This window comes from Lampetra fluviatilis, chromosome 24, assembly GCF_964198595.1.
Source record: "Lampetra fluviatilis chromosome 24, kcLamFluv1.1, whole genome shotgun sequence".
NCBI lineage: Eukaryota > Metazoa > Chordata > Hyperoartia > Petromyzontiformes > Petromyzontidae > Lampetra > Lampetra fluviatilis.
The window spans coordinates 8,009,711-8,025,512 of record NC_136298.1 but is presented as its reverse complement, the minus strand read 5'-3'; the positions used below and the strand labels follow the sequence as shown (position 1 = coordinate 8,025,512).

General features: G+C 52.7%; 1 protein-coding gene across 2 annotated transcripts in view; it reads left to right on the top strand.

Annotated features, from left to right (window-relative positions):
- GNG7 (G protein subunit gamma 7) overlaps positions 1 to 15,802 on the top strand; it is a 261,780-nt gene that overhangs the window by 141,511 nt on the left and 104,467 nt on the right. Inside the window, exon 3 of one of the 2 annotated variants that reach the window (XM_078867611.1) lies at positions 4,083 to 4,185. The gene's annotated coding sequence lies outside the window, so the exon portion shown is untranslated. Of the gene's footprint in view, positions 1 to 4,082; positions 4,186 to 6,935; positions 6,956 to 15,802 lie in introns of those variants that run through there. The other variant, XM_078867612.1, reaches the window with a different exon arrangement.

Below are 15,802 nucleotides of genomic sequence, written 5' to 3'. Positions count from 1 at the left end.
AACCTCGGCACAACGTAACGCTCTCGCGAGTGCGCACACACTCGCTCGCTCGCTCGTGTGCGCCACGCGGCGCGTGCGCCACGCACAGTCGCCCCCCTGTTGCACGTCGCGGTCCGGCAGCGCCGCGGTTTTTTTTATTGCAAGGGTCACAATGATACCCATTGTGAGTGTCGTCGTACCCCCCCCCCACACCGGCGATCAGGGAGGAATTAAAATAATGAATTCACGGCTCGGCAAAAGCACCTCGGCTATATTTAAAGTGAGAGCGGGGTTTTTGTGCGTCGTAGCGGTGGTGGTTTTGGTGAAAGCGGTCCGCTGTTTGTTGTTGAGGCTGCAGTCTGTCTGCTGTTGCTGTTGCGACGCAGACCACATTTGCCACCTTGTCGGGAGTCGGTGTTTGTGTTGGCTTGGGGGCCGTTCGGGGTTTCCATGTGGAGAGAGAGGGGGGGGGGAGACCAGGAATATTTTCGACTGCGCAGGTTTTCACGCTTGTGCTCCGTCTCCCCCGGAGCCTAACGATGCCAGCCGGCCGGCCTGCATCAACCATCTGCAGCTGTTGGCAACGCTGTACTACAATCACAGCTCCCGGCCGGCACATAAAGCGAAACGTCAGACATCGTGCCAGACAGCACGCCGCGGTAACACGCTTGCTCCCCAGACGCATGCAGCCTGCAGTTGCACGTGGCACTCCATCGCGCGTGCCACTCCGTGCCGCGTGCCACTCCGTGCCGCGTGCCTACGCTCCTTAAACGCTGTGCCCCGCCGGCAAAGTTATGGGCCAGAAAAAGTTTTGTTTGCCCAAAGCCATGGAGCCATTGTAAGGAATTTTGCTCACCTCACCGAGAGAAGATTTTCAAAGAAGTGTGCAGAGGGAGAGGGATACACGCTTGTAATTGGAAAGAGGAACACGTGGATTAGAGAGCATTACGCAGAGAAATGACATCGTTCTGACCGTGGAGGAAAGCAATTGGGCTTGGGCAGGACACGTAGCCCTGGGGAATGTTGCAAGAGTGGAGCACGATGGCTCCTGCACACCGTGCCCTCGTTCTGTCTCGTCCGGACAAAGGGGGCGGATCTCGACAGCGTCTGCATCGTGGGTTCGTCAGATCTGTCGTGGCACCGTCCCTGACCTGGCAGGAGGGGAGGGGCCTCCTGCACCGCGGTGGAACGTGGCAGTGCACTCTGGGTGGCACAGCGCGGCTTGATGTCAATGACGATGATGATGATGACGGTGACGGTGGTGATGATGATGATGACGGTGATGATGATGACGATGATGGTGATGGCGATGACGATGATGATGGCCACCACCAGCAGGGTTTTAACGACACTTTCATATATTTACGCGATCTAACCCAAAAACCTCTATTATGGATGATGACGATGATGATGATGACGATGATGATGACGAGGATGATGATGATAATGATGACGATGGTGATGATGACGGCTGTTGGTCGACAATAGCAACGGAGTGACGTGCCCTCCCTACTGCAAAGGGTGCAGCGAAGCGCGCGGGAGAGGTTCACGCTTGGAAATACGCCGAGGGACGGAACGTGTAGAGCACTTGGATGAGAGAATGAACGCAAACCGAGAGTACGCTGTAGCGAATTCGAAAAAAGGCCATCCGCAGCTCGAGGAGGGGGGAGGGTGGTCGAGGCTTACGACAGAGTCGGAGCCAAAGGCGGGGAGCGGCAAGCGAATCGTTGCCGACGACATACGACCGGGGGACGTGGGGAGCGGCTGGGAGCTGTCGTTTCACGTGGAGCAATTCACTACCCTGAGATTCGTTGAGTTGTCGGGCTGATGATCATCATCGTCATTAATATTATCATCACCATCATCGCCATGTTCTACAGACTATCAGGCGCACCTTTTTCAAGCAACATTTTTGGCGTCCACCTAATAACCCAGTAGCTTGTGTGTCCGTGTGTGTGCGAGCGTGCGTGTGTGTGTGTGCGAGCGTGCGAGACCAGATTCGCGCAACTTTATTTGACACCGTGCGGCGGAAGTTAGGGGCTCGTCTTACTTTCTAAGATCCAGGCGATTTGAGTCGTAAGCCTTCCGTACATTGGTACTGCAGTCGTGAGCCTACTTTGGTTTCCAAAAGTAGTTTTCTCCAACGTTTGATGGCCGCTTTTTAACTGCTTGATTAGCGTTTTTAGTTTTGTGAGCTTCTTTAATGAGCCCAGCGGCAGCCGCCCCCCCCCCCCCGGGCATAGCCTGTACCGATCGCCAGGACGCGACCGGCGGTATCCGGTCGACCCATGGTGTTGCCGCCTAAAACCGACACGGCCAGAGTTTTTTTGACCCGCCGGTTGTTGTTGGTGGCGGCCCGATGACGACCGCCGCCACGCGGCAGCCTGGCGGTGATGTCACGCGGACCGCACGGAGCCTCGACGGGAGGTCCGAAGCGACGGTCGCACGACCACGGCCCCTCGTTTTTGCCGTCAACGAAATCGGACGATCGCAATCTTCATTGACGCCGGAGGAATCCGACGGGGCTTCGTGAAGCGATTTTCTTTGGCTCGCAAGTCGCCTCCCGTGGCGCGCGACCTCCAATTCGGTCGCTCGCGGCGCGGTGCGTGAGAGCCGCCGGGGGGCGTCGACGGTGCCGCCGCAGGCGGGGGGGGTGGTTTAGGTACCAGCCGGCGATCGCGTGAGCGCCCGACCGGCGTTCGGAAGCACCGTGTGAACGCTGCGAGCGAAAGTAGGCCATGATGCACCGCCGCCGCCGCCGAATTTCGCATTACAGCATCGGCGGGTGCCGAGTCAGCCGCGTGTGACCCGACACCCCGTGACCCACTTGGCAGCGGAGTGGCGAGGCCTGTTATGAAATGCGCTATTAAACAATTACGGTGGCGGCGACGGTGGCCACCGCAGCGACGCCGGCGGCGGCGGCGATGTTGGTGACATCTGCTGCTGCTGCTTTCGATGGTCTTGATGATGATGGTTGTGGCCCCTGGTTTGGTGGGGGCAATCATGGTGCGGTGATAAGAATGATTACCCTGGTGGGTTGTGGCAGTGATGATGATGATAATGATCATCGTCATCATCTACACGATTCATAATTCTTGATAATGATGAGGAGGACGATGTTGGTGGAAGGATTTGGTGATGATGGCATTGATGGTGGGTGGCAATGTTAGCCGTGCACGGGAGGCGTTTGTGACTGGTGGTGGATGGTGCTGATGACGATTACAATATTAATCCTTCCTGCACTACGATTGTTCTTGGTTTGGTTATTTACGATTGTAATGCTGCTGCTACTGCTGATGACGACAACGACAATTTATCTCGTGCTGCGGTGCAGCAGCCTGCATGCACGTGCCCCTTGCAGTCGTCCTACCCGCGACGTGACCTACAAACGCCCTTTTGCGCGCTCGCGCGTGACGTAACGCGGCGCCAGCGTCACTTTGCGACGTCGTGACAGCGCCCGCGACAAATATATACATCCCGACGCATCGCGCAGGTCCCGTGCAAATTGTCAGCTCCCTCGGGCACGTCGGCAATATCCTGTCCTTCGCATGCAAATAAATATTTACGTTACATTTTTTTGTGGGTGGGGTGGTTTTATTTTTTGGCTGCAACCCTATAAACCCCAGTATGCAAATCCTACGCAAGAATGAGGATGTGAGTGGTGAGCGCGCACCGCACTGTGTACCCGGTGACCCGTTGCTCGATTTACGGCCACGGCCGACGTGAGCGGCATGTGATGTCGGTATCAGAACCCGTCTTGGTGAAGTACGGTCAAACATCCCCGACGTGCTGTGTGGGGGGAGGGCTTCATCCAGCAGTGGCTCGATAAAGGGGTTCGACATTTTTCCTTGCTTTACGATGCATTGTCACACGTGCCAAGAAGTAAGAAGACTGGAACACCTGAGAAACTTGCTCTTGTTCCCAATTGCTCTTCCAACCAAACGTTGTTCCGACGGTGCTGTCGTCGAGTGTCGCCTATCACGAGTCTTGAGAATCCATTAGAAGAAACATTTTTTTCCAAGTAAGCCGGGCATCCCCCACCCCCCTACGCCATGTTCGTCATCATCTATTATTAATTCCCTGAATTTTGTTGTTTTCCCCAGAAGCCCGGACTCGAACCCAGCAAGCTCAGCGGTGCCGACTCAGCGTTCTCTGACCCCACCCCCTCCACCGAGCCCCGCCCCCTTCCGGTTCGAAGCCAAAACGGTGAGTGTTTGAGTCGCGTCGCAACTGCTGCCCGCTGAGGTCTTGGCAATTCCATTTCCTCTCCAACCCCTACCCCTGCACCTCCCCCCACCAGCCCCCCCCCTCCCCTCCATCTCCCATCATTATTTGTTTTCGCTCTCACTTTCCCCACGTGCCAGCTCTTCATGTCGTTTATGGGAAATGTGCTGTGCAAAGGCTCTTTCTCAGAACGCGAAGCCCTCTGCTGCGCAAAGATTCCACTGACCTGTTGCACACAGCACACAGTCAGTGGAGTTTTGCGCGTGTGCGTGTGTGTGTGCTTTATGCACATATCTAAAGCCGCGTAAGGAAATGGTAGGAATTGGTGGAGCAGCGGTTAGCACACCGCAACCCTAAACCCCGGGGAGCTGAGTTCAATTCACGGAAACAGATAACATCGGTGGCGAGCGATATCCAAACTGGTGCTCACCCAAAGGTGGCGGGGTCGGGGTGAGGGGGAGGGGGCGACCTTTCACAAGCGCGCACTGACCATCCCTCGTGTTGACACAGCATGCTGAGGCCTTAATGGGATTTAATCCAGCCGTAGATGAATGAATGAAGTCTTGTAAATCACGTTGTATTCATCGTTAGGTTAAGGGAAAGGGTCACGTAAGCTGTTTTTATTCCAATGTCAACAAAAGTGAAACATTTACAAAAAATGAAATTCCACACTTGAAAATGAAAGGCGGCCCCTGCACACGCCAGCCAAGCCAGACACTGGCTCTACCCCAGCCCTTGGATGAACGGATCTGTGGATGGATGGAAGAATGAATATATTAATGCATGTATGGATGGATTTGACGATTGAAGGGATGGATTTGGTGAATGTGTGAATGAATTAATGAATGGGTGTTATTGAGGATGGGTGACGAATCAATGTAAGGGATCAATTATTCAATTAATGGATAGATGTATGAATTAACGATAAAAACGCACGCACGCACGCACGCACACACGGATGTCCATGGACGAGAGCCGGGGGCAGAATGTTGCGCACCACGTGTCCCAAGTTACCCGCACGGACAATTCGGTCCGGAGAAACACGCCGTGCGTTGCCGCGTTAAACATTTCACCGGGGGAGAGCAGCTTTGCCAACATCGCAGCCACACGGTCTGCGTTGTGCGAGTTTAGTTTAGTTTTTTTATCGGTTTAACGAGGTTGTTGGTGCACGTTGCGTACGCGTGCGTTTTAAAAGAAACATCTCTTAAATTCCTCTCCGCCAGACAAATTCCTGGCTCCGCGTCCCCGTTTGCACACCGAAGGGGTTGGCTGAATAACAGTGACCATTGCTTGCCAAGGGAGAGCCACAAAGGGAATCTCAAGACCACAACCACCCCTTTTCAAGAGGGTCCTGCCGCATTGCTATTGTTAATGAGATGTTTGGCTTCGTTGTTCGAGGACACGGGAGAGCCCCGACGAAAACGTGCGGGGTATTTTGATGGGGTAACACTCTGCGCAGGTTCACTGGAGAATCGGTTTGCCAGCCGTATTGGGAATCGTGTTGGCCACCTCGCACAACCCATGCTGTATAACGCCAGCATCCGCAGGCAGTCTCACAAGCAAGTACTGACCAGGCTATATATCCTGCTTGGCTTCTGAAATCTGGCAAGGAATATGGTTATCAGTAGCGGTTGGTGGTGGTGATAATGATGGTAACGGTGGTCAATGGTCGCATTGGTGGTGATGGTAGCTCTGGTAGTCGTGGCAGTGATCGTGACGATGATGGAGATGGTAGTGGTGAATGCGGTAGTGGTGGTGGTGTTTATGGTGGTGGTGGTGGTGGCAGTAGTGATGGTGGTTACAATTGCATTGGTGGTAATGATGTTAATGAGGATGATGATGATGATGATGGCGATGGTGTTAATTATGCCGATTCAGGATGATTGTGGTGGAATTTCGGGCGATGTCGCCGGTATTGGCTGTGGCCGACGTGCCACCCCACCCCGCTCCCTGGCTCCGGCAGTGCCTGTGGCCATTGCGATGGCGTTTGATAGCGGGGTGGGGGGGGGGTGGTCCTGTGTGTGTGGGGAGGGGGTGGATATAATTCGAGAGTGAACCTTTTTTCCTTGCGGCTACTCTGAGCCAATGGTGGAAATTCCACATTGTTGTGGAGTGGGGGGGGGAGAATGTCTTATCCATTTATCCGCAGGACAATCGCTGCCGCTGTTGACTTCTCCACAAAGCGGTTACCTATTTTACCAACCACCATGGAGACAATGAGCTGAGTCCCACGCCCCTAACGGGGAGTTCAACTCCTCAACCTTCCGAATTGGGCGCCGAGTCAACCCGGCCACCGTGGTGATGGCGGTGATGGCGGATGCGATGGTAAACTAAACAACATTTTGTTTGTGTAACGACGCCGACTCACGTTGCTACTCGGAGGCTTTTCATTGGACACAACACCAACACTCGGCCCGGGCTTCTTTCTCGCTGCGTGAAGCTCGGTCCTCTCCCCCAACGCCCCCCTCCCTCCTCCCCTTGTGCTGCCCCCTTGTACACCGCTTGGAGCCTCCTCTCCCGAAGCTTCGCTCGCAACAACTCCTCTCGGGCAATCCTCGTCCTCCTCCACCAATGGTTGTCAACCGTCGCCCCCCCCCCTCCTTCTCGTCAACCGTCACTCCCCCGTTTGAATCTCCCCTCCGATCCTATTTGAACCTTCGCCTCCCGACCGATCACTCCGGAGGCCTCTCTGCAGCAATAGGAGGACTTGGCCTACTTGCGGACTGTCCGTCTGCCCCTACGCCTGCCTCAGGTGAGTGCTCTGTTGCCTCGGTCATTACAAATGTATCACTTGTTTCGCACCGCACGTAGCCAACCGTGCTAATCGGAGGTGCGGAGGACAACCAGGTAGGGCCCACTGAGCTCTCGAACTCTTTTTTTCAGGAGCGACCTGGCCATACTATCGTCATCGTGTGGAAATTTATAGCAGCGGAGAAATACTCTGAACGCGTCGTCGATATTTAAATGTGGACGGGAAAAAAGGGAGGACCCGGAGAAAAATCCACGCGACCACGGGGAGCGAGAGAGAGAGAGAGAACATGCAAACTCCAGATATACAGCAGCAGGCGTCAGGGTCGGGATCGAGCCCACGACCTCCTGTATACCAGGCGAGGTAGTTCACATCTCGCCGCCCTCGGAGGCGGTGGTGATGTCAGCGATAGGGGATATGGGGGAGGTGGGATAAACAGCCCAGCAGCAGCAGCATTGTTCTGTGGTTATTTCCAGGACACTAGTCATAGTCATCTCACAAATTCAAGTGCCACAAAACTGTGACCGCGCCAAGCCCAGATGCTCAGGCAGAGGGTGGTGGGGGGGGTAGCAGTGGGGAATCGCTATGAAATGACTCACTGATTAAAATGCAATTTACTGTTTATGCCGACAGTGCAGGGTCGCATTTAAGATGCGTCTACATGTGATAGCAGCAGCAACAGCAGCAGTGAAAACATCATCAGCAAGAATCTGCAGCAGCAGCAGCAGCCGCGATATCAATACAATCATCAGCATCGTCATCATTCGAAGCTGTAGCTGCGATAGCAGTCATCATCAGCGGCAGTATCATCATCAGCAGCAATAGCAGCAGTATCATCAGCAGCAGCTATTGAATCATTATGATCTGCAGCAAAAGCAATACCCTCAGCAGCAGCAGCAGCAGCTATTGAATCATTGTGATGAGCAGCATCATCTATTGAATCATGATGTGCAGCATCCGTAAAATAAAGAGATTTATCAGTAGCAGCATCATCATCAGCGGCAGCTATTGAATCATGATGTGCAGCATCACCAAAAGCATTAGATTCATAAGTAGCAGCATCAGCAGCATTAGGATATGCAGAAAAGGCAATAGCATCATCACCACGAACAGCGGCAGCAACAACAGCAACACAGGGAATGATAATGTTATCATCGCGAGCGTTAGCAGCAATAGAATCGGCAGCAACAGTAGCAGCATTGCCGTACTTTTCACACGTGGGTGTCACGTGACAGACACTCTGCTGTAACTTTAGCACTATCGTGCGCTTGCAGCGATACGCCACCGGGGAGGCTAGGGTTGGCGGATCACGGAGAGATCTGAACCTTATGCCGGGACCCCGCGGTCTCGTAAGCCCCCGGCTCTGGCATCAACTGCGTTGCGACATCATTTTATGTCTGTTGAAGACGAACGACATGGAAATCTATTCCTCTCGACGAGCTCTACACGATGCGCTAATCAAAGTATCAAAGTCGTGTCTCTTCTGCGCATTCGTCCTCGCTGCTGCGCTTGGACACGACACGACAACAGAACTATCCGCGCTAGGCGGGTGGCGGCGTTTGTGTGCGCGGTGGGACGGAGTCGCCAAAAATAAATAAATAAATTCCTATTCTGACTTCCGTTTATTCGGGACCCCGGGGTCCTGCCATAAGGTTAATTTGTGAACACCCCCCCCCCCCCCATACCATCAACAACCGCCATTCGCCACGAAGTGGCGGTGACTTCACTCCCGTCGCTTGTGCCAGGCGATGTGCACGTTAAGGCCACGTGAAGTGTCGAACGCCCGCTGTCAGGAGGTCAAGGGGCAGACCCAGGTGCCATGGGTCGACTGACTAAGACGACTGGCCGATGCACCACCACCTGTGCCCCCTCTACCATCGCCCCCATAACCCCCTGGGCTGTCTGCATCGCGGTGATGAATCTATGCACACCGTACCCACAGCAAAGTAGCCAGCCACGGTCACCCCTCCCCCCCGACTCCCCATGCCTCACCTGTCTTAACCCAACCCCTGTCACCCCCACCAACCAACTAGTGGTCACACTTCACACTCCCACCGCCACCACCGCCGCTGGTTATCCTCATTCTTGGTGCCGAGCCAAGAAAGCCGTGTGCTCTTGCATAATAATACTGCTGCCCGGTTGCCAGAAAAGAAATCCTCGGCAGTTCCGCAGAAAGCCACCGCCACACGCTGCTTCGCACCCCTCCTCTGTAGCGGCGCCGCACGTGTTGGTTGGGGCGATGGAAGAAGCGGCGTTTGTGACCACACCGCGCGGTGCCCCGTAAGGAGAGGTCGCAACCGGGTACCCGATACCCGTACCCTACCCGATACCCGGCTACCCGGCCGGGTACGGGTAGCCGTTTGCGACCCTGGTGCGGCCGGGTACGGGTAGGCCGTGAGTCACTGGTGAGTAGCCGTTTGTCACTCATTTCGGGTAGGGTACGGGTAGGGAACGGTTACCCGTACCCGGCCGGGTACGGGTACCCATTTGCGACCCTGGTGCGGCCGGGTACGGGTAAGGAATCAAAACCCGTTTGCGACCTCTGCCCGTAAGGTGCCGCCGTCGGGCCTTTTACTTCACTGCAGATTTGCAGCCGCGGTGCATTTGTCGAGTGGGTTTCCAATTGACCCTGTGGGGGGGTTGTGGGTGCGGTGGTGTGGGACGCCTCGATCCAGTAGGGGATAGGTCATGGCTGCTGCTGCTACTGCTGCCGCTAGTGACGGGGATGCACAGCAAAGGGCGGTCGTGGCGGCAGCGTGAGTCCGCGTCGCGTTGTCAAGGTGGGACGCGGGGAGATCGAGGGATGCGTCCAGGAGAGAACAAATGCCCGTGCCGCTGATGACGTGGGGAGTTTTAACGTGATGAACAGGGGGGGTGGGGGGCACAGCCGACGTGGTTTCTCAGGGGTGCCAAGTTGACGTCGTAAACAGAAACGGCATGCGAACGTCTGTGAATTATCTGCAAATGTTCGGTGCTTTTTGTTGTTGTTTTGTTGTTGTTGCTGCTGCAAATTCACAACGGGGACACTTTGCGCCGGAAAAAAAAACGTCGTGCACGTGACTTCACGGACCGCTTGAAACATCAGCTGTAGCTGCAGCAGCAGTAGCCGCTGCTATTAGCAACAGCAGCTACCATCATCATAATCCAGCTGCATATTATCAGCAACTGCATTATCAGCTGCAGCAGCGGAAACGTTGTCTTCGGGATTCGTTGCGGCTGCATCATCAGCCGCAGCGAATGCAGCGCCGGCAGTAGCAGCAGCATCATCATTCTCATAATCCGCATCGGTTGTATCTGCAGAACTGCGTCATCTTCATCATCAGCTGTAGCCAACTGCGTCATCATTATCTGGTGAAAGTGGCAGCACCAGCAAAAGCAGTCGCATTGTCATGACCCGCTGCATCATCATCAACAGCAGCAATCGCTGCTGCGTAACCATCATCAGCAGCGGCATCAGCAGCAACAGGCCGCTGCTGCGTAATCAGCATCAGCAGCAACAGCCGCTGCTGCAAAATAATCATCAGCAGCAACAGCCGCTGCTGCATAATAATCATCATCAGCAGCATCAGCAGCAACAGCCACTGCTGCGTAATAATCAGCAGCAACAGCCGCTGTTGCGTAATCATCATCAACAGCAGCAGCATCATCATCAGCAGCGATGAATGTTGGGGGGGGGCGGGCGCTTTGCTGATTTGAGGCTTCCGTAGATTTCGATGTCGTGCCCTTTGGTCACGTGGCCGTGCCCTTGTTTACGAGAGGGGGAGGAGGAGGAGGGGTCAGTACATCGTGTCCCCAGCTCAGAGAGTAGCACGCGCCTGCACACACACACACTTACACACACTCACACCACCACACACTCACACACCGCGCACACACACACTCACACACCACCACACACACACACAATCTCACACACCACACACACGCTTATAGACACACAGACTCACACATGCAGACTCACACTGACAGACGCACACCGATAGACTCACATGCAGACTCACACATACAGACTCACACTGACAGACTCACACTTGCAGACTCACACTGACAGACTCACACTTGCAGACTCACACTTGCAGACTCACACATGCAGACTCACACTTGCAGACTCACACATGCAGACTCACACTTGCAGACTCACACATGCAGACTCACACATGCAGACTCACACATGCAGATTCACACTTGCAGACTCACACTTGCAGACTCACACTTGCAGACTTACACATGCAGACTCACACTGACAGACTCACACATGCAGACTCACACTGACAGACTCACACTTGCAGACTCACACATGCAGACTCACACTTGCAGACTCACACATGCAGACTCACACATGCAGACTCACACATGCAGATTCACACTTGCAGACTCACACTTGCAGACTCACACTTGCAGACTCAAACATACAAACTCACACTTGCAGACTCACACATGCAGACTCACACATGCAGACTCACACTTGCAGACTCACACATGCAGACTCACACATGCAGACTCACACTTGCAGACTCACACATACAGACTCACACATGCAGACTCACACTGACAGACTCACACTTGCAGACTCACACTAGCAGACTCACACTGACAGACTTACACTTGCAGACTCACACTGACAGACTCACACACGCAGACTCACACACGCAGACTCACACTGACAGACTCACACTTGCAGACTCACACTGACAGACTCACACTGACAGACTCACACTTGCAGACTCACACTGACAGACTCACACATACAGACTCACACTTGCAGACTCACACATGCAGACTCACACTTGCAGACTCACACATGCAGATTCACACTTGCAGACTCACACTTGCAGACTCACACTGACAGACGCACACATGCAGACTCACACTTGCAGACTCACACTGACAGACTCACACTGACAGACTCACACTTGCAGACTCACACATGCAGACTCACACTGACAGACTCACACTTGCAGACTCACACTAACAGACTCACACTGACAGACTCACACATGCAGACTCACTTGCAGACTCACACATGCAGACTCACACTTGCAGACTCACACTGACAGACTCACACATGCAGACTCACACTTGCAGACTCACACATGCAGACTCACACTTGCAGACTCACACTTGCAGACTTACACATGCAGACTCACACTTGCAGACTCACACTTGCAGACTCACACATGCAGACTCACACTTGCAGACTCACACATGCAGACTCACACTTGCAGACTCACACTTGCAGACTCACACATGCAGACTCACACTTGCAGACTCACACTTGCAGACTCACACATGCAGACTCACACTTGCAGACTCACACTGACAGACTCACACTTGCAGACTCACACTTGCAGACTCACACTTGCAGACTCACACATGCAGACTCACACTTGCAGACTCACACATGCAGACTCACACTTGCAGACTCACACTTGCAGACTCACACATGCAGACTCACACTTGCAGACTCACACATGCAGACTCACACATGCAGACTCACACATGCAGACTCACACTTGCAGACTCACACATGCAGACTCACACTTGCAGACTCACACTTGCAGACTCACACTTGCAGACTCACACTGACAGACTCACACATGCAGACTCACACACGCACACTGACGCTGGGCAACGTGGCACGCTGCACTGGAGGGGAAGGAGGAGCAGCCCGCCACACGAGCACCGTCGCTCCTAATTAGTCGCGATCATTAACGCTGACTCGCGCTTGAGCAGTCATTATTTTTAGATGTTTAGGTTGTTTTTGTCCTTGTAGAAATTGCACAACTGAACAACACCCACCACCCCCCACCCCGTCGTAGGCGTGGCAGAGTTTGCTTAGGGTCGTTATTGAGGAGCGTTCATTTGAAGATGCAAGAATTAATCAAGTAATCGGATGATGATATTTACGAGTGCAATCGTGCACAATCGTATGCATTGCATATTGCATGCGGTGCATATCATTGTGCATGCATGTGGTGGCATGCATGCACAAATCATCGTGGTATAGCATGGGTTCCTCGCCTTGTGATTAATCATTCGGGTAATCGATTGTTGCATTCACAATGCATGCGATTGATAATTATGAGAGCACTATTCGGTTTTTTGTAACGTCATCCACGTAACGACTTTTTACTCACGGATGATCGATGAATCGATTAAAATTGACGATTGCATTTGTGGTACGTGTACGGTATATAACCGCAACAGTAGATTATGTCACCCTGTATAACTCTGCATTTCTATTACAATAGGGAGCTTGCTAAGCATTTTGCAGGAACTGCGAACAAAAAGTCGGTTCTTTAACGATTAATTAACGGACTAAGCCGCTGCACCAATGCCCACAGAAGCATTAATCGAATCGCGAACCATTGCAGTCGCCGGATCGGCCACTGTCAGACCGTCCGTGCCACGTATCACTTTCCGCACGTGAGCTCTGGAACAGGCCGTGTGTTTGACATCGAGGTGTATAAATAAGCCAGCCACTGGGCTCCCTCGCTCCATGCCCTCTCGTGATGTGCCCCCCATAACACGGATACCTCTCCCACGAGATGAACCGACGCCACCACCGCTATCATCATCATCACCCTCGCAGCTCTCTTTCCATGGCTTTGGGAGTTTTGCCACACAGCAAGCCAATGCACGGACACGCGTGATTGAATTGCAAAAACAAAATAGCGTGTGGCAAATATTTTGTTGTTTGCCTGTCCTGCCAGAGGCGTTCCAAGTGACCCTCCCGACCATCAAGGCAGGGGAGGGGGACACGTGATTTAATTCCATAATTATCGATGTTCTTTTTTTAATCTCTTCACTCGATGCACGCACGCACCACGAGCAGCATCAATCGATGTTATTAATCGTGTGTGGTTGTGAGTCTTTGGCGATAATTTTCTACCCCCAAGATTCGCTTCTATCCAGCGTCGTGCCACCCTTGCAGAATGATGATTAAATGCACAAAAACATAGACAAGACTGCTGCGTGTTGCACTTCTCAACCTGTTCTTGTTGTTGTTAAGTATGATTTACACTGCCGCATACTTGCACAGCTGTTGCTGCTGCTGCAGCATCGGCTATTATTGGTGCTATCGCTGCTGCCACGAGGCATTTGCACGTGGATCTATGAATCATATTTAGTGCACATGTGTAGTGACATAGAACGGTCACTACTGTGTCGGCCTGTACGAAGGCTGGGGGCCCCAAGGGGGGTGCCTGGGGGGTCACGTGGTGGAGGGATCCGGACCTTCCCAGAGGTGGGGGAAGTGAGGCGTGTCCTGGGAAGGGAGGCGTGGCCTGGAGAGAGCCAGCCACGCCGGGGCGGAGCCGGCCACGCCAAAGCAGATATAAGCGTGGTGTGAACGCGGAGCGAGGCTGTTGTACTGTACTCCGAAGTGAAGACATCATCGGTCGTCAAGTCCCGAGTCGTCGTCCTGGGCCAGGCAGGCCGTTGCCTGCCTGGTCCAGTCTGTGTCGTGTTCCAGAGTGTTAGTGAGTTGAGGAAGGTGGTCACCACCTTATGTACCGTGTTATGTTACTTACCGTTTAATAAATAGTGTTGCCTCCAAGCTGCGTGTGTGTGTACCTAATTCGAACCGACTACACATGTACTCCCCATCTTACGTCTCCCATGCACTGTTAATAGTGTGGAGGTGGGGCGGGGGGGGGGTGTTTGATCATACTTCACCGCTCTGGTCAGGGCAGGTTGGTGGAGTTCATGTCGTTGAGTGTGATTGGTTCACGTGACGACCCTGCACCCACATGCCTCTTGCAAATGAGACTCATCCTGGGCTCTTGAGTTGTGTCACTTGGTTAAATAAAGTACAGTCCTGTAGTCTTGACTTTCTATTCACTGTGATGTACACAAATTAAATATACGTGGTTATTTTTTTATCTAATTTGTTACATGTTAATGGTTGCAGCCGCGTTCTATTTATTATCCATAAATGTGCCTTTAGCATCTCGTTTGCGTGACGCTTAGATGAATTGATTTCCTACGTGGGCTTTCACGACCAATAATTACGATTCGTAATAAGTTAGATCACCTCTGACCCCCTAAGCCACTCAGCCACCTCCTAAATTGATTTGTTTAAAATTACGATCCATGCTTGCGGTTTTGTTGTGGGTGACACCGTTGTAAGTGTCGTGTCAACGGGAGCTGCACGCCATCCGCCACCCAGCGACAGAGCCAGTCAAATCAAGTTTCAGTTTTCATGTATTAGGTATATGACCCTGTGAGCCATGCGGCTCTTGACTCGGGTGCAAGCGCAACAAAACATGAACAAGAAACATCTCAAAGTGACTACACGCAACAGAAAAATCCTGGAAAAAGATCGCAAAGTTGACACGTCATGGGCAAACATGGGCAAAACACAGGCGGCACAATGTGTTTCGTTTTTAAGCAAAATTGGAGGAATGTTGGAAAGCAGGCAACACTTGTTTTCGACAATTTTACAATCGATTATACAATCGTTTAGATGCCAACGTGTAAATAATAAAATGTTAAATTAATCCCACACGCACACACGCACACTTTGACCCGAATGCAAAGTTGTGGCTGGCAGTAAACAGACTGGGACAAACAAGTTAAGTAATGGTCTCTGTGGGAAAAACAACCGCAGGTGATGACCCCGTTAACTGTTTGCTCAGTTGTGCTCTCCCTTGGCAAGCTGGGGCATCTGCCTTCACCGGTTTATCCTTAATTCTTTGCCATTGGTCTTAATTATTACGGAGTACGAACTTTTATCACGTTTAAATTGTATATTGCCTTAAGGCACTACGGTGCTTTGTTCATAAACTTTAAACTACATGTCGATTACATTTCGATTTAAAGCTTTCGTGACTGCAGGGATTCATATTC